Below are 19523 nucleotides of genomic sequence, written 5' to 3'. Positions count from 1 at the left end.
AAGAAATGAGTGCTTTCCTGGTAACTAACGGTTTACGATGCTTAGTAGTTAACAAACTATTTTATATTTCATTAAATTAAGCATTGCCTGGTGTCAGGAGAGCTCTCATCACTGTCCCTAAGGACTAACTCCCACATTTGGGAATAATAATTACTCTCCCTTTTTCAAAACGGTTAATTTTGCAATATGTTCAGGAAATACTCTGACAGTGACTGCAAAATGTGGCAGTCCACACAGTGTCTTCTGAAATCTAGACCAGTGGGAGAAGGATGAAATACCAGGAAACCTTTTAAACGTTAGTTTATATAGGTAAGTAGAATGGAATACAATTCACTCACTGTGGATTTGCCTTAAAAACATGCATCATTAAATAATCTATCTACCTGATCATTTCCTTGAGTAGCTCCTCATCCTTGTATTGTGAGAAATAGCAAGTAGTTGTTACCTACTATCCTTCTCTACATCACTGAGTTTTTACAGTGTCACAGACATAGAGCAGCAAGAATCTGTGATTGATGTCATTACATCATCTTTACATTGACCGGGTAGAACCTTCTCATGTATTCCAGTTTATTCAGGGTGTCTATCTGTGGTGGCTGTATGAAGTGTTACTTCATTTTTCCATTCTCCCTCATTGCTATCAGATTCATTAAAGCTGCAGCACTTGCCCTGGTTGACAGTAAACCTCAGGTATTTGTGAAAGAAGAATATGATAGAAAAGAATATTGCAAAAAAGGGATACTCATTAGATAACATAGTGTGAAAGTTTTTGGCTTGGTCCTTGTGTTTGTTTTGCAGCCTGCACTTCTCTGGGAATGCAGACATGGAGACATGCTGGTTCAGCCTGGGTACCCAGGTTGCTGGTGGAAGGGAGGCCCCTGGCAGGCTGTACGCAGCAGCCAGTGATCCCAGAAGAAGTTAGGAGGTAACTCGAACACGTGCCTACGCTGCTGGATAGCCTTTGCCTGAAGACATCTGAATTAGGGTGCCAGGAGAAGAAAAACTTAATCTACATTGTAAATGGCAGGTTGATGTAACTTCAGCCTGAGGTCATTATAACTTCAGCTGACAGCCTGATGGTGGTGTGCAACTCAAGCAATCTGTGGTGGTAGTGCACTAGGTCGAGAGAAGGAGGTAGAAAAGAAAACCTAGAACAGCTGATCTGTGGGAAAGTCTTTTTGAGCCCTTTAGATTTTGTCTCTTTGCACAAAGAGAATGATGTCAGGCATGAAGTGAGGTTAAACCTTGAAACATGCAGCAGAAAGGCAAAAGGACTGAGGGGACGTATCTGGGATGAAGAGAATATGGCGTACATGGCCATACAACATGAAGAAGGCTCCATGAGAGGCAGCCAAAGAACCCTTCTTTTTGGTGTTTTCTGGGTTAGAATGTTTGAGATGGGGCTACAAGAAGGAGAATCAGCTCTTTTTGGGCATGGTTATCTGAGCTTAGCTACTCAAATGCAGAAATCTTTAAGCTGTGAGAGGGAAAGCCATCTCCCTTCTCCCCAGATAGTTTTATCACAACCACTCGTCTTAAGAGTACCAGTTAACATTTGAAAAGCTCTGTTTGAATGAGGGCAAAATACACCTGCAAATCAGAGGACTAAGCATAGTGTGAGGAGAAAGCAGTTTTTCATTTTATGCACCTCATCCCCACAAAACAGGCACTTAAAATAAAGATATTGAATACTGAAATAAAGAAGAATGGAAAAGGGAGAACAAATCCCGCCTAATGACAAATCAGGAATCTTTAAAAATATTTTAACTAAATTTGGCATTACAGACACTTTAAATCACTAGTCATAAGTAGAACATCACAGTTCTAAAATACTGGTATAATGAAACAACCATTTAAGTGCTTTTGGGTGTCTGTTCCTGTATCTTAATTGGCTTGAATTCATTATTTTTTTATTATTTTTTGTAAGACTTTTCAGAGAGTATGAATTGAGTTTTAGTGTTACTGTGGTACATAAGATTACTGATGTGTCCTCAATTTTAAATTCCAATTGCGTCATTTTTAACTTGGAAATAAGAAAAGAGGTGAACAGGAATGTAACTCCATAGAGTAGGAATTTTTGCTTTACTAATGAACTCTCTTCACATATCATTAGGAAAGTAATTTGTATCAATCAGTATGAAACACACCATTGGAACAAACATTAATAATTTTTGCTTAGTAATTCATCTCTGACTTATGAGACAGACTTTCTATAATGTATGAAAGTATTAAAGAGTTAATTACAGTCCATAAAAAAAGCCTCGTGGGATGCATTGCATCCTTCATATAAGACACATTGTTTTCTGTCCCTCAGTAAGTACTTTATTTGCTCAAAATGATCCCATGATATTAATTTCGGACTTGGCAAGAATGATACGGATCAACAGTGTGTACTAACATCTGGCTGCATAGTGCAGCTGAATTACTCGTGTGATAGCAGTAAGAGAAGAATATGGCATGCAAATATACATAATTTTAGGCTCAAGGGCCCAGTATTCTTGTGCAATGCTGGTTAAACAGACTGACAAAGTAGAGACAGTTTGAGATGTGTTAATATGAGAAAGTGTAATTAGTTCCAAAATAAAAGTTACTGTAATTCAAGCAGTAGATATAAACTGAGGAAAATAGTGCTAGCCCTGTGTGTAATCAAACCACACTGTAAGGGTGATGATTTGCTGGGTATTGTAGAGTTGAAATAGAAGATTTGAAGAAAAATTACAGAAGCAAATCCTTCACAAATAGAAGTATTATACATATCACAATGACAGAAATGCAGCTTCAGTAGTTATTGCAACTGTCCTATCAGCTGAGTCACCAAATTGCTTCTAAAGACTGGGGTAACAGTTGATATCTATTCTTGAGCAGCATTTAATTTCTAGCAGATGTCTGAAGGTCAATTTAACCTTAAGTTCATAGAAAAGTAGGTATGCATTAATTTCCTTATGTCACTAGGGAAATGCAGTTCTTCAGCTAAATGTAAATTCCTCATCTCTCCTTCCCTGCTAACAATAACAGTGAAGAAGTTGAAACTGTTTTTCCTTGTCTGCCAATACTCAATGAAGAACAATTAATTTTCTTCTCTCTCAGGTATCATTTTTCTTTTTCTTCTCGCTTTCTTGCATGTTTTGTTTTGTCTCTCCCCTTTCTTTCTCTTCTTTCACCTACACTCATTCACGTTGTCTTCATCCAGTCAAGATACTACTAAAGCTGTTTTACCAGATGCCACACAGCCCAGTGTGTGTGTACCTGGTAATAGAAGCCAGTGTCATGAAGAGATGGATGTATTGGCTTTTTATATGAGACATGAAATGTCCACATAAAGTACAGACTATCCTGATGTCTGTATCCTGATGGCCACATATACGGGCATCAGACAAAAAAGCGTTCCTGATGAGTCTGGGGGTAATTTTAAACTGGTGAGCTAGATCTTGGCCTCTGAGATATCTCAATGTGGTATCTCAAAATGGCAAGTAAGAGAGGGGCATGCTTTCACACAAAGGCTTACTTCTACTATTTCCTCATTTCTTATGAGGACAGTGTCTGAACTTGCTTTCAGAGCATCGCTTGTTTATTTATTCATGGTGAGCACTACAATTTCTGAAATATGTTGGCTCTGTAATGAACTGAAAAGAGGATTTTTCTGAACCTGTAGCATGAGTCAGAAGTGCCTGGCTACTGACATTTAGCCACTTCTTGATCTTTTCTTTTGTTGCACAGTATGAACAGTACAAACGTGATTCTGCCTACTCAGAACTGAAAAGGTTTATCCAAGTGCTAGATTTCCAGAAGATCCTCATATCTTCATAGACAGTTTTTCTGGGAGATGTCAGGAAAAAATATGACAGCATTATAAGTTATAAAAATTACTCTGCATTACTTTAATATTTCCCCAAAGTAACCTGTTGTTATAACAGCATATCTCCTGTACATTTTTTATGCTGAATTTAATCTTTTAAACTCCTTTTTTTTCTTTCTTTTTTTTTCCTTCACCTTGATTTCTCTTTGTTCCATCAAATTCACATGCCTATATATTCATACCTGGAAGTGCCTTACCTATTTAAACAGGTACTGGGATAAAATGCAGTTTTATTTAATGGAAATCTCAAACACACATCCACCTTTTCCTGGTTTTGATCATCCTAATGTCTTTATGAATAGAGAACCAACTTTATTTCTTTCCTATGCCCTGTAAGTGAGGATGAAGTCTGTTAAAGACAATGAATTGATGCTATCATGGTATAATAATCAAATATCAATACATTCTTCTAGCCTAAAGCCTGCTTTGCAAAATTCTCATTTCAGCACCTAATATCATGTGCATACCTCTAATACTATTAACAATTATTTTATTGTGGAATTAGTGTAATGTACAGACTAACAAACGGTAATGGAAATACTTGAAAGAGTAGCAGTAAGCCCAGCTTCAGGGAAGCAATTATTTACCATGACTTTCCTTTCAACTTTTGTCACGTGTGATTTTCACAAGGTTTCTTTCATTGCTCTGTGTGGTTGCCATAATAACAGCATGTCTGTTGTTGGAAACCTCAGACTGTATTTGTCACAGGCATACCATGCAAGCAGGAAAATCGTACTTAGGCCTTGATATAGTATGGCATGACTTGGTTCACTTATGTGGATTCAGCCAGCTGAGGGTGGTTCAGCATGTTACTGCGTTAGTATAAAATTTACTTCCTTGTCATTTTTGATGGATCATTAATTACCCTTGTCAGGTAGTAGCAAAAGCTTTTGTAGTTTAAGTCCTGCAACAAGTTTGTAAAATGTAGGGTTATTTCTGAGGTGCGGTATGTGGAATAAAACTAAAATAAGGCTGGTTTTGCTTTGGTTTGATTTGGTTTTATTCCTCTGATATAACTTCCAATGTTTGTCACTGCGCTTTAGTTGCCTTGTTGCTCACATTTCATAAAATGCTACATATCATATGTGACATGCTTAAATTGGCTTTACTACATATAAATCAATGTCTTGGATGTGAAATACTCTTATCCTATTCTTAATTTGCATTATGAAGGTGAAGTTTCATATATTTACTTAGAAAGAAAATTTGGTTTTGAAATTGGAAACTGAAGTGGACAGCATTGCTGCTTGATGAATTCTGAATTGATAGATAATTTCTGAATAAGATTCTTTTGCCTCTTCATAAAAAGAAACCATAAAGAATTTAAACAGGTATAAATGCAGGGGGTTTTGTATGACAGAGTGATGAAGAAAGGATGAATGATGGGCAATGGGATATCCAAAAACAAAACACAGATGATAATGTGAAACATATTATCAAATATTATCCAAACTATTAAAATAGATAGAGGAAGTGTTCATCTATGTATTTCATTGCAATTGGGTTATGGCTTAGTTCAGTACCTTTAGAGGATACTTGTACCCTGATGTGCAGATCCTTGTTTCTCATCAGGAAATCTTTTCAAGTCAGAATTTTAGGACTTTTGGCAATTATCCAGAAATCTCAGATATGTCTGTTGTGGATGTACAGTGGTCTCCTGCAGCTCAGTAGCTAAGACTCACTGCTTCTTTGTCATATAAAACAGATGCTCATATTTCTGCCCAGAAAATCTCAGTCAGAAATATGCCAGGCCTAGGCAGCATTAATCTGAAATCTGGATATTCAACCCATAAGTCTTCTTTAAACCTAAAGCTCCTATAATGTTTGGGATCAGGTGATGGTGGGAGCTATACAGATTCAGATGTGTTTGCTTTCAAAATACATTGAATTTTTTTAGTTTCTGTATGAGAAACTTGGTCAGTGCCTTGCATACACAGAACCAGGTTCCTATTGCCTTACACCCTAACTGTACTGTGTTACTTTGCACGGTTTCTGAGAATGAGTCTTTTTTCTTTTTTTTGTCATGATGACTTGATTACTCAGAAATTGAGATTCATTAAAAAACTGGTCAATTTTAAAAATCATCCTTTCTGAGTCCCTGTTTAAAGCTTAACTGTTGAGAGCAATTCTTTTTTCTAGAGCAGCTTTTTTTTATTTGCACGCACAGGTGAGACAGACATGCTTCAAATAGAGCATGATTCTGGAGATTTAATTGCTAGGGTTTTAGAATCATATTGATTTTGTTTGTTTAACGATTTCAATTAATGTCTTTCTTCTTCCAAGTACTTTGGCATCAGAATCAACATTTCATATGACTTTTGTCTCAGAGACATGTTGGGAGAAAACAAACCCCAAGTCCCAGTTTCATATAGATGTAATTGTTGGAAACTACTATTAAAGGAATCTGTAACAAGTTTTACATAATTTTGGTCCAACAATAAAGACTGTTTGGGTTTTTTCCCTCTTCTTTTCCCCCCCCTCGTGTGTGTAAGACCCTGGAAATTGAGGGAAGAAAAAAGGTTTATGGTAGATATTCCTGTCTTCTGATCCTAGTTATAAATTCCTCTGTTGTTCCTCTCTAATTTCATTCAAGGTCTGATTGTTCTAAGATAAAAAACAATTTTGCTGCTGTGTTTTCTTCATCATAGCTGATCTTTGCTGTACTCACACTACTCTGTTGGCCAGCAGTATTTCGGAAGGGGGGATCAAGCCCATGCAGTAGTATTTCTTGGAGGAAATAATGAATCTGATCATTGCAAAGAAACAACTGGGTGTATGCTGGATGCCAGGGAACAAGCTTAAGAGTAAGGAAATGGTTACAGAGAATAGAAATTATTTTATATTTGCTCCTAAAACTCGTGTTTAATCAGACCACTTGATGAAGAAGGGGTAGACTGTTAAATTTCCATGAAATTCTGTGTTGATAAATTCTATCAAATAAAACCCAGCAGTTTGGCCCAGATCTATGTTGTTTCCTAAATCTGTTGAATGATTTCACAGTTGAAAGCTGTTTAGTGTGGCAGTTCTCCAGAAATGCTGTGGCATTCTGTGCTGGTCAGCTGAGGCGAGAACGGCTATTGGAAAAAGTGCTGCAGGGTGACAGCAAGCCACAAATAGTTTTTAAAAATACCTGTGACTGTGCTATACTGTAGAAAAGAAAGATACTGTAATTATTTGTGTGAAAGCACAGAACGTTTCTCTAGCTTGACTAGAAAAGAACAAAAAGGAAGAGGGAACTGAAAGACCACAGAGAGAAGCAGACCCTACTGTGAGAGGGAAGAGACAAGTGCTTCTTTTCTAAGAGGTGCATATGGTTATACACGTTACTGAGCCTGCCCACATTTTCTTGTGTAATCCTTCCCACCTCCTTGCATGACTTAACTCAGAATATAGTCCAGGCAGGGTCAATGAGGGTGAACCAAAACCTCTAGTCATGAGGCTAAAAGGTGACCTTGTTCTGTTGTGATGCAAATATTTCATCTGAAAACTCAGCTGAGTCCTCCTGCAATATCCTTAAGTGTGAGCATAGATATTAAAATACTGGAGAAATAAAAAGCAGTTTAAATAAGATAAATGTGATGATACAGAAGGCAGTATGGATGACAAATACAATCGAGGCTCCAAACAATATTATGCATGCCATTCTAATCCCCCAGAATGCTTTCCTGTTTTGTTTATGGCAACTTTTTCTTTTTTATGAGTAAATTCTACTCTGGCACAGAAAATATGCTAATCTGCTCTTCTTTCTGTGTTTTTTAACAAGCATTTGCTCATGCTGCAAAATACAAACAGACAATAGCTTGGCTAGTGCTGAATGTGTGGACTTTGCATATATGATTTCAGCTAACTGATGTATAACACCAAAGCCAGCATTGATTTTAATTTTTCCAGTAAATCCTTACATTTTGGGATGAATACTGGGTCTTTTATGGACTGCTTCTTTCACTTGCAATAAGTAAAAGGAAGAGGTTATTGCTACATCATGATTTCCAATTTTAAAAATCAAGATGTCATATTTTTCCAGTAGAAGAACTTGGACACTGGATTTCCACTTGGCCCACTGAAGAAGGAATCTGTTGAATTCAGAATAATCAAAAAGATACATTTCTTTGCCTAGGAGAGAGAAACAATGTAGGATGAACTGTAGAGAGACTGTTGCTATCATATAATCAACAAATTAACTGCTGCTAGGCTTTGTTCACTCTCAATTAAAAATGTGATTGACATTGAAGTTGCCAAGTTTATACTGAAGACAAAGGGGAATATTTTTGCAAAGTCTGAAACATTGGCTTTAATCTTTTATGGTTTCTCATATCACTAAAAATTTTCCTCATCTGAAATGTTGACTTTAATGTTTTTTGTCTCTTTTTCAGCTGAAAAAAGACTTGTTATTGTTCGCCCTGCAAAACAGATGCATCTATAAATCTTGAATGAGTGCGCTAGACCGAACCAGAAAGTTGCATTTAAAAATCTGGGGGTTTCTGGCTTTTTTTTCTTTTTGAAAGAGAGAGTGAGAAAGAATGTTTCTGAAATAACCCTTTTCCCATTGATTTCAGGTTATTTGAATAAATAAACCTTTGGTGCTTTTCCATGAATATGGGAAAATAAATAATTTTTTTTTTTTTTTTTTTTTAAATTACTCTGAACTTGGGATTCCCCACTACCACTCTCTTTTTGGAAAGTTTTTTGCAGACCCCAATTTTTTTCTGTCTCCCTTGATTGTTCCAGAGAAAGTTCATGGTATCACAGCACTCAGAACACACAGATTCCACTGCCTACATGCAGATAGCCTGCCTGGTTTTTTTAATGTTTGTATACCACTCTGGAGGCAGAGCTACAGTGATAAACACTTTAAAAATGCAGATAAGTTTAAAAGGTTTTGACATTGACTTGTGCTAAAGGCAATTTTAAAGGGCAAAAATAATAGTGTTAAAGACCTTGCCATTGAGAAGCATACATATTCTCTCATGCTGAAGACTGAAAGAGGAAAGAACCAGCCAATAGACAATATATTCTGTAACAGTCACTCATCACTCAATTCCCTGAATGGACAAAATAAAGATAACAAAACTGATCATATATAGGCACTGAAATGGAGAGCTTTTCATGGCTGGAGAAAATGGTCTCGATTGCTGTTTTCATCGGGGACATGTATTTGGCTAGTTCTCATCATCCCTCAATTCACTACAATAAAGTTTGATACAGAAAAGGGTATAAGCTTCATATGTAAGCTTGATAAATAAGCTTCATACATACATGATAATAAATATAAGCTAATATATGAACTTCAGTAATCAAAACCTCAAATTGCTGCTGCATGATAGTGAAAGCCCTTAAATTTATTTTCCTAGTTGATTCAGAGTGCTAATGTTCTGTTTCTTAGCATGGTCAGAAATGCCCCAGCCTTGATTGTGCTGGATGTCTTGTCCCCCTTGGGATCTGTTAAGTAAACAACTTGAGATCATTTGATAGTCTGGACTGTTCTACATTTGTAGAGGTTACCTTGTCAATAGGGTGTTGCACTGTTGGTTGTATTAGGTGACACTGGCACTTCCTTTTTTAGGCACTTGCTCAATGATCAGAACATTAAGTAATGTTCAAGTTTGTTTTGTATCCAAGAAAATTCTAACCAACATATTTTGCATTTCAGGAGAGTACTTCGGTTGTGAGACTATTCAGGAGGACATTGTCAGTCCATCTTGATAAAATAGTTTTTGAGGCAATAATATCATATTCCTTGGCTGCTGAAAATGCAAGTAGTAACAAAATTTAGCCTAAGCAGGAGAAATTGCTACTTTGGAGGTAGATATGTAGACTAGGTTTTCCTGAAGTGACTGTCTTTCCATGACAGATACGGTAGACACCTGGAACCAGCAGCCAGCCTGCAAAGGTCTTGAGCCTTAATGTTTTGTTTGAAATAAAAATGGATATATGTGTGTTATTAAGCTCTTTGTTGAACTGGACATGAAAAGTTTGCCTAAAATTATGAGAAAAGTTAGATGCAGAATGAGAGGATGGGTCCAGGTCACCTGCAACCTAAGTCATTGCCTTGACTGGAAGACTATGCTTCCATGTGAGGCAGAGTTAAAAATAGTCAGGTGTATACTTAACATTATTGGTACACTCACATAGTGACTATAGATCATGAAAAATTAATCATTAAGATGAAAGAATAAATACACTGGCATCTACTGAAAACAAGAAATTGCAAAAAAGGAGGAATTAAATGTGTCAGTCAATGACACATATCAATCAACTCATACTGGAGTGAAAGTATGCTCCAGGGTGAAAGAGCTAATGTACATCTTGAAAGACTTAATACATCTCTCAGCTTCATGTTTCCTGTCCTGGGTATGTCAACCTATTTGTAAAATAAACATCATACTTCAGAAGGGCTGCGTGTTTTTCACATTCAGCTACTCAGCATTGATATCCAGAAGAAAGAAAAATCTACAACCAGATATTATTTTTAAATTTATCTGTATGTTGCATTCTTCTCTGAAGTGTAATATTCTGTCATGCACATAATAATACTATTTTGGATAGTGGTTTGTTGATAAAATATATCTTTCCTTGTAAGGATAAAGACTCCATCTCAGATTGTATAGTGGCTATTTTATGTCAGTCCCATGGTGAAAATATGCCCTAGAGCCATCTTTTCTTTGCTTAAATAAGCACTTTATTTGAAGTGTTTTATTGGCAATTAACAATGATTTTGTAGTTACTTGGCAGCAAACAGTAGAGTAATATTACATTATTTCACAGGTACGTATTATATACTGGAGCAAATAAACCAGTGCTTTTCTCTGTTAACAGACAAAATAAATAATTTTCTTAAAGTAAGGTGTAGCTATGCATGTCTTCATCATAAAGACTTATAGATATATAGTGTATGTGAAATCTGTAACTCTGAATTACTTTTTCCTGATGTGATTATGGAGGAGGCCCAAGTACAACCTTATAGTTCAGCTCATGTCAACATCATTACTATTTCTAAGTAATTTTCACAATTTTGAATGATTTCTAGGCATTATATAAGCATTAGTCACAAAGAATATTGTCCTATTTCACTTTTTTAGGTTTTTATAGAAAGATACCGTTTGTAAAATTTTTCCTTCAAATTGTGTTAACTTGTAAATAATTATGCTATTATTAGATTTTTTTTAAAAAATGGAAATAATTCTAGAGTAGTTGTATTAAAGTATTTGTCTAATGAACCTTGGAAATGTTCCTCATGCAGAAGCCAAAATACAGTGAATTTCAGTGAATGATATGAAAACTTTGAAGAAGGTGAATGTGGGTGATTCACAGCTCAGGCAATGGTCAGAATAGCCTTTTACAACACTTAGGACCAACCCATAACAATGAAATATGCAGATAGGTATAATATATTCTTCAAGAGGGTTTTTTCTTGGTCTTTTAAGAAATCAAGATAAACAGGAGCATTTATAAAAGCACAGTTTATGTTAGGTGATCCAGCCACTGGTCTGAAACGCATGAGATATACATTAAGTAGTGAGTAACCATTCAGTCTTATCCTTGAGTCTACCAAAGTATTGCTTTAGTATCTATTTTACATGTAATTTTATCCTACGTGCCTCAAAGGAGTTTGCTTTATATGTTTGGGGTTTTTTTTTTTTCTGGATCATATAAGGTAAACAACTTTATATGACAGAAGTGCTGGTTTGTTTGTACATTCATTTATGTTTTCTTTCACTGCTTCTAGTCACAATTTTGGTCAAATTCTCTTATTAAGAACTATATTGTATCTTTATGTTTGGCTGCTCTGATAGTACAAGTTCAGTATAACCAAACAAGTATTCTGAGTGCAGAACTTTGATCTATTTATTTTATACCTAAGAACAATTAAAGAATTTTAGTACCTGTTCTATTTAAAATAGCTTTAATCTTTTATTTTTATGGGACTGATTTTTTGAGCCAGCTTTCCAGCTCAGAATTAATTGACAAATCCAAATGAAATTTGAGGGAGCTTTTTTTCTGGGTGAGCGTTTATGCTTAAATTTGCAGGAGATAGATACAGAAAAATCCACTTGTTAGAAACCACCACCTGCATGTTCAAATGTGGGATGTGAAAAGTGTCAAAAGTACATAAAAGTTTGCTATCATGCAAAATCAGACTTTTTCATTCTATTGTTTTTCTGCTGTTTTACTGAATTGGCAGATTATAATGTATAGAACCCCCACTCTGTCTCTTCCAGAAATATGACTGAAGGAGTGTACATATAGAAGATATTTTGTTCATTTATGTACAGCATTTGTACATCATCTTTGCATTAATATGTTGTTTTCATTTAAATAATTCTAAAAAAATCTATGAACTAGCATATGAAAAAATCCTACAATAGTCTTATTTAGGGATGGTGCTGGAAAAGATTAAGATTTTCCTTTGATTGATGGAAAATTAAACAGTACTTTGTGTTAATTTACCATTTAAAATATGCACAGCTATCATAGGTAATAATGGATATTTTGTAATGTGTATGTATGGCAAATGTATGCATGACTCTACAGAAAGCAGCTAACTCTACAAGGCAGGTTTAGGTCTGATGCATAACAGATAGAACCTAGAGCCAGTTGAAAAATTCATAAATAGCCAGAGCTAGACAACATCTCATGCGCTCCTCCTCAAAGTCCTATTTTGTTTTGCAAAGAAGATGAGTCATAGCTTTACTCACATTTTGGAGATGAAAACAACACTATTTGCTTCATCCTTTTGCACTCTGATATTTGCTGAAGAAACCTGAACAGATACATTCTGTTACTGTCCCTTTTCACTTCCTAAAAATTCAGGGTTTATCAGTGGTGCATCTTTTAACAGTCAGCTTTATTCTGCAGGGGCCAATCACACATTTCCCTGCAAAGGGCAGCTGAAAAAATCTGTGCATTCAAATTTCATTTCATAGGTGCTACCACCTACAACACACTGTACCATTTTCTGAGATCCACAGGCACAAAACCACAACTTAGGTATGTTTTTCCATCATATGCTTCTTTTATCGTGTAAATGGTGCAATAAATGTATGCAGCATTTTACGGACATAGTTTTTGAATCAGTAAATTATACTAGGAATGAGAGAAAGAAACCACCCATGCTCTTTCTGTGCATGAAAGCCACACAGATTTATTTGGAATTAATTAAGAATTCATTTTACCCAACCTTTGTCTCCTAGTATAAACATTTTGTTGACTGAAAAGATGAATCTCACCCTACATAACTGACAGGGGAAAAAAAAAAAAAAACACAAATTCTATGTTTAATATACAAAGTGCAAAATATCATGAAAAGGGAAAAATAATACTAATAGTATTATTAATAATAATACTAATCAAACAGATTAAAACAAGTACAATATCCCCTCAGGAACACCTGGCAGTACATCCAGTAATATTTTGAGAAAAAAGTGAAATATTGAAAAGTGTGTTTGGAGAAGAATCTGTAAAGAAAAAAAAAAATTCTTATTTAAATCCAGTCATCCCAGAAGGTGGTGGTTGTTTCATCTGCAGCTATTGACTGAGAAAGAATCTAGATAAATGACATTTAGAAATATAGATTTGTAGTTCAAATCCTTCTAAGCCCCTTTGAAGTCAGTTGGGCTGTATGTGAAAGTCTGTGTATAAGAAGTCTATGCATAGTCTATGCATACCTATGGGTATACCTACCTATAGGTAGGATAACAGTTTAAGACTTCAGTAGAAATGAGTAAAAGACATGTATTTAAAGGTTTTAGAAAAATATTTAAACTCCAGAGCTGAGTGTTTTGTTCACAAAGTATTATTGTCTTGAAGACTGAAAGAGTAATCTTCAGTGGACTATAATGCTCTTGGGCTGTGAATCCTAGCATTGCATTGCTTCCTCAAGGAAAAACCTTGAGATTTACAAAACTCCACTGCTGATTCCCTGTCTTGTTATCAAGACAAAATGATATGTGGAGTGTGCTGTACATGTTTTTACACATTATGAACAATTTTACATGTAGAAGGTTTGGCTAAACTCTTGATTTTATGTGTAAGTTGGCCTTCAGTAGAAACTATATAATAACAACCGAATGTATGTATCTACTTTTCATGAGAAAAAACACAACTCAGTTCTTTGCCTCTGAACTGGTTAAACTTCTGTCCGGAAATGGACAACAGCGTCATTGCTTAGATTGATGCACACATTGCCCTACCTTCGATATGGCTTGCTCTTGATTTATTAAGCTTCCAGATACATACGTTTTAAGTAGTTGCTTCTGTGAATATTTTTACAGTGCCCTTTTGCTAATTGGAAGGATGCAAATACCACAGAGATCTTTATATTTCTTGTCTCATTTGCTGTATATTTATGTAAACTGTACTGCTGTTTCTATTGCAACTATTATAGTGAAATTTTGAGGATTTGAATTATTTTGATCTAGATTCTTAATAATGAGAATAATGAGTGTTAGTTCACAGAAGAACAATCTGAAGAGTAAAGCTTTTCTTGTGATGATACAGAAATGTAAAAGCTAATGCTTGTGAGTGTTTACTTTGGTGTGGTTTTGGCAAAGAAGGGTTATGTAGAGCAAAGCACTTTGGTACATGGGAGAAGTTTTACAGTTAAAACTTCTTACTTAAGTTTTCAGGTGTTCTGTTTGGGCCTGCAACCCAGACAGTGGCCTACTTGGATCATCTGTTTGTAGTAAGAAAAGGAGTTCCTATTGTCTTAATGTCTGAAAGGAGCACTTTCATACCAGGGTAAGATAGCTGGTAAGTTCTGGTCAAATGGCTTATGTTCCAGAAGGCTTATGTGCCCCACTGTAAGCTGGGGAAATGGATGTTATACAAGATAAATGCATAGTGCTGGGATTAAATGGAAAGTCTATAATGGGAGATTCAAATATGGAAAATATGAAAAAATATGGAAAAAAAATTATTTCTAGATTCTTCTGAAATTCCCGATGTCAGCATGAGAGGGGAGGGGTTTCAGAATTATGTAGTACTTCTCTTGCATCCTTCAGTGGTTGGTCATCTGTTCATCTCTTTGCGTGTATTGACAAGCACTAAACAATTTTTCAGTGCCACTGTGCCAGAGCAGAACCATAGGCCTCACACGTATATTCTGGACATTCTGTGGGGATTTAGTAAATGGCAGAATGAAAAAGTTGTAAATGATAAATGTATAAACAATGTGATTTACATTAAACTCATGATGAATTCTAAAGCTTGTTGCAAATTAGTCAAAGATTGGTTTCGCTGTAGCATTGTAGAACTACTCTCTGAGAGGTACAGCAGTATGTTGTACTCCTTGGGTGTTGTGAACTGTGTTAGGAAAAAGTGTTCTCCATAACAGACAAGAGAACTTTTTTGATCTCCCCATGTCCAATTTCTCACAATGGGTGGAGGAGTACACATCAGAATTTGATTAAACCCTCTTGGTCTTTAAAGTTGTTTTGTATATATATATCAGCAGGTCACCTCATTAACACTTGGACAAAGTACATAGTAAGTTTGTAATTAAACATCCTCTTCCTTCCCATGGAAATCAAATACAATCATAACTTCTTCCTTCCCTGTATTTGTTTATGCTAAAACATTGCCATTGCCTAAATTATATCAGTTTTGGTACATACTTCAAATGAACTTTTTATCTTCATGTTCCAGACTGGACAAATAATCATCATACATGTACTTATTTTATGTAGCACAAGGCCTGACACCCGAGTAGAGCTAAGCTGCCTTGATGGAATACTGAGCTAAGATAGCTATTCTGCTCCTACTAGCCATGTTTAGCCATCAAGAGATATGAGTATCTGCGTAGCACTACACTGTCCCATGTAAATATATACCTCCCTATTTTCTAGCTGTCTCTCAAAGTTATGTGCTATCAAATAAGAATAGACCTTCTTTTACAATCTTTTACCAGCATAAATATGAGCATAAGGCTGAAATTTGAGTGCACTGGACAAAGCTGTCTACTTTAATGCTAGGTGGTTAGTGGTGTTACCTTCCCCTCCGCAGTCCTCAAGGTGCTATTAAAATCTGATTTCTGTACTTAAGAAATGGCAAATGCATGTGCAAGGATGGCCTCTGCATGGCCACAAATATGAGCACTGTATTAGCATATCTGCATGACTTATCTATCTGCCTGGAACTGGAGACAGTTGGAGTGAGAAGCATACCTTGCTGTCATGTTTTGCTTTTTCAGAGCCATGGGTTTCACCAGTTACGAGATTAATAAAATGAAAATCAATGTCTCTGGCCCAAGAAAACTCTCAGGTAGACTATGTCTGTGAGAAAAATGTTGACATTTTTAGAATTCTTCTACTTCATTTTATGAAGCCACACTGATTCAGTTCTAAAAATGTTTTTTATGAATGTATAAAAAGTTTTCATCTCTGTTAAATTCTGTTAAGGCAGATGAAGTTCATTTGTTTGCCCTTCCTTCCTTCCTTCCTTCCTTCCTTCCTTCCTTCCTTCCTTCCTTCCTTCCTTCCTTCCTTCCTTCCCTTCCTTTCCTTCCTTCCTTTCCTTCCTTCCTTTCCTTTCTTCCTTTCTACTAACCTAATATGTTTTAGTGATTCTGGAAGGACCTCTGGATTAATTTGTCTTTTGGATATATAGTGCTTGGAATCAGTGGCTTACATTTTAACTTTCACTGGCAGAAAGGACTCACACATCAAGCCTTTATGGGCTGTATCAATTGGATATTCCAGTCTGAATTATCTGTATGTTTTTAACTCTATTTCATACAAAGAGATGGCTTGCTTCCTCTACTCTCACACAGCTTTTAAAATCTACATTAACCAAATAGCTTCTTACTTATGACCTAAATCCTGGGGAGTTTTTTAGACTGGATACCTACAGCTGCAGAAACTATTCTGGCTTTTCCAAGATACAATGCTTCCCAAGTAATTTCTTTTAAAAGCTATTTTCCTCATTGCAAGTTTTGGTGGTTCTGCCCATTGCCTTTCTGTCTTGTAATTTTCTATATACTACATAAGTTAATTGTAGCTTTGCTAACAGATAATTAATAATTCATTAGATTTCCCAGTTCACACTTCTTAAAGTATGTCATCAGAAGTGTTCCTAGCTTTTTCCATTTTATTAATAATATAGAAAATATTTCTTAAACCAGTAACAATTTCCGAACTGGCAGGAATAAATGAAATGTGAACCCTCTATAAGCTTTTGCAGCCTGGATTTATTTTCCAGCCTTGGCCTGTTATGTGTTTCCAGTCATATGCTCTTAGGAACAGAATCCAGATCAGTTTACTTCCTATTACATAATCTAAGTAGTTGTCACTGAGACTTAAGCATTAGTAACTATTTCCACCCATGGGAGTCATGTGCTGCACGAGAATAGAAGAAAAATATTTTCCCAGTATGTGTGAGATGATGCTTCCAGGCCAGGATTTAGGTGAGTGGTAGGACATATACAGAAAGTACACTGGGCCATAATACTGAAGTAGAGAAGACAGCCAGGGGTTAGATTCTAATCTCAAGAGCACAGAGTAACTTTGATAAAGTTTACAGAAATTAATGTCAGCAGATTTTGCATTGGATTCTATTGCATCTTCATAACATCAAACATTAAGCTGATGGATGTGAATATTATCTTCAGCAATAAATGAATTAAATATTGCTGTTTCCAAATTATATGTTTATGTAAAAAGATAGGAATTTTGATTTTGAAAACCTTAACTAATAGCACAGCCTAAGAATAGACTATCTTTTCCCATTGATATTGTTTTCTGCACCTTAGTATTGAGAGAATGATATTGAAATGAATATCTGTTATTACTGATAATGGAAAATCTGCTGCATTGAAAAGATTGTGCTATCTATTTTTCAAGCAACGTGCAGCAGCTGTGCAGACAATTCCATTAACACTGACTTGAAACCTTAGTTCTTCCATTTATAAAATATAACAAATAAGTGAAAATATAACTCCCCTTCTGCCAAACGTCAGAACTCTTAAAAATATGTATCATACAGCTCCAGATTTACATGACTTCCATTATTCTGGGTATTCTTTTTTATAACATTCAATCAATGTGAATTTTAAAGAAGATGAGTGTGCTGATGTACTGAAAAAGCTTATATTACCAAACACTGTTCAAAATTGGTCTATACAGAGTTAAAATAGTAAGCTTATAAAACATGTTGTAAAGCTGGTAACTATCATAGTTAAATATGAGGGAGTAGTACTAGAATTTAAAGGATGGTACGAGTGGTTAGAAATTAATTAATAAGTGGATCAATATTCTTGCAGTGTGGGCAGCCAACAATTTGAGTTGTAAAGGATGGGTTTAGATAGACTTATTAAAACTAATTCTTCAATGGCACAACAAAGTTTTGGTTGGGGTGTTTTTGAAAGGTTGATTAGTTTGACAGTTTATTTTTTTCCAGGTATGCAGAATTTTTCATCAACCTCAATCAGCTCATTGTTAAAACTGATTAGTTCTTCAGACTGGTTCACTGGCATTTTCAATTTAGTCATCAACATTTCATTTCAGTGCACTTCAATTTGGGTGGAGTGACAACATCTTTAGGCTAAATATTCTATTGACTGCTTTTTTGGAGTAATTAAAACAGAATTGAAATCACTTTGGTTGGAATTCATTTCATTTAACTTTAGTCATGTAGACATTTAGTCATCCAGAGTAAGTCAGTCATTTAGGTTTCCCTTAAAGTCAATGAAAAAAGGTAATAACAGAAGACATGATGAATGGAAGTCCAACCCATGACTGTGATTGTGAATACAGATTACAGTTTCCCAGGAGAATGTGGCAGCACAACATATGAGGTTAAAAAAAAAACCCAACAAAATATCCAACTACCCAAACAAAACTCCAATGAATTATAAATGCTGCGTTAATATTAATATTAGTTTTGACAAATCATGTTAGTCATCTCACTACTGACTCAGCAGTGCTCAAAATCTGATCTCACTGATGTAACAATTCCAATATAGTTTTGATATAATGTTTTCAGATGGCGGTTCCAGTTCTGTGAAAAACTGACTTTAGTTACTGACTTAGTAATAGCTTTTAGCCTCAACCTCTGTTTAAACCATAATGAAATAGGGCCTTAGTGGAAATGGCATTTTAATTACACTCTCACAGCATAATTTATACATTTTTGCGTTTTATATAGCAATATCTTACTGGGCTCACTTCTGTCTCAGTAATCCTATTTTGAGTCCTCAAGCAGGAAGAAGGAATTACATGACACATGCCTTTATTCCTGTCTTGGTAAAAGAGAATTAGACCTTTAATTATTCCCACAGCCATCAGGAACTCACATCTGTAACCATCCTTGTTTAACTCAGGAAACAGTTTTTGCTTTTACATCCTATTACCTGCTCAGCTTATGATGTTACTAAGAATCAGCCCATTACAACGCCAGACTCTTAAGAAGAAAGAAAGTTATTGGGATTGTTCATTTATTTTTATTTTACAACATGTGCCTTACCCTCCCATCTGCTTCCCTCCATGGAGCCTGCCTCTGCAAACCTCTGAGGCATTTGGAAGAATGGTATTAATATGCCTGCTTTGGATGTGTGAGGGACTATTACCTTCCCACACTGTCTTCAAGCACATACTTGTCTTGTTACTGCTTCAGTGGGATGACAAGTATCCTACAATATTGATTCTTAACTGTAAATTATGGATAGGTTGAATAA

The 19523-nt window shown here is 35.6% G+C and overlaps 1 protein-coding gene across 6 annotated transcripts in view; it reads left to right on the top strand.

Moving 5' to 3' along the window:
* SLC16A7 (solute carrier family 16 member 7) overlaps positions 1–19523 on the top strand; it is an 87637-nt gene that overhangs the window by 25399 nt on the left and 42715 nt on the right. Inside the window, exon 1 of one of the 6 annotated variants that reach the window (XM_074827365.1) lies at positions 16096–16114. The exons of the other annotated variants lie outside the window; for them this stretch is intronic. The gene's annotated coding sequence lies outside the window, so the exon portion shown is untranslated. Of the gene's footprint in view, positions 1–16095; positions 16115–19523 lie in introns of those variants that run through there. 6 annotated transcript variants of the gene reach the window in all.

This window comes from Strix aluco, chromosome 5 (genome assembly GCF_031877795.1).
Source record: "Strix aluco isolate bStrAlu1 chromosome 5, bStrAlu1.hap1, whole genome shotgun sequence".
Taxonomy (NCBI): Eukaryota; Metazoa; Chordata; class Aves; order Strigiformes; family Strigidae; genus Strix; species Strix aluco.
The sequence above is the reverse complement of the archived record's forward strand: the minus strand, read 5'-3'. Positions and strand labels throughout refer to the sequence as shown.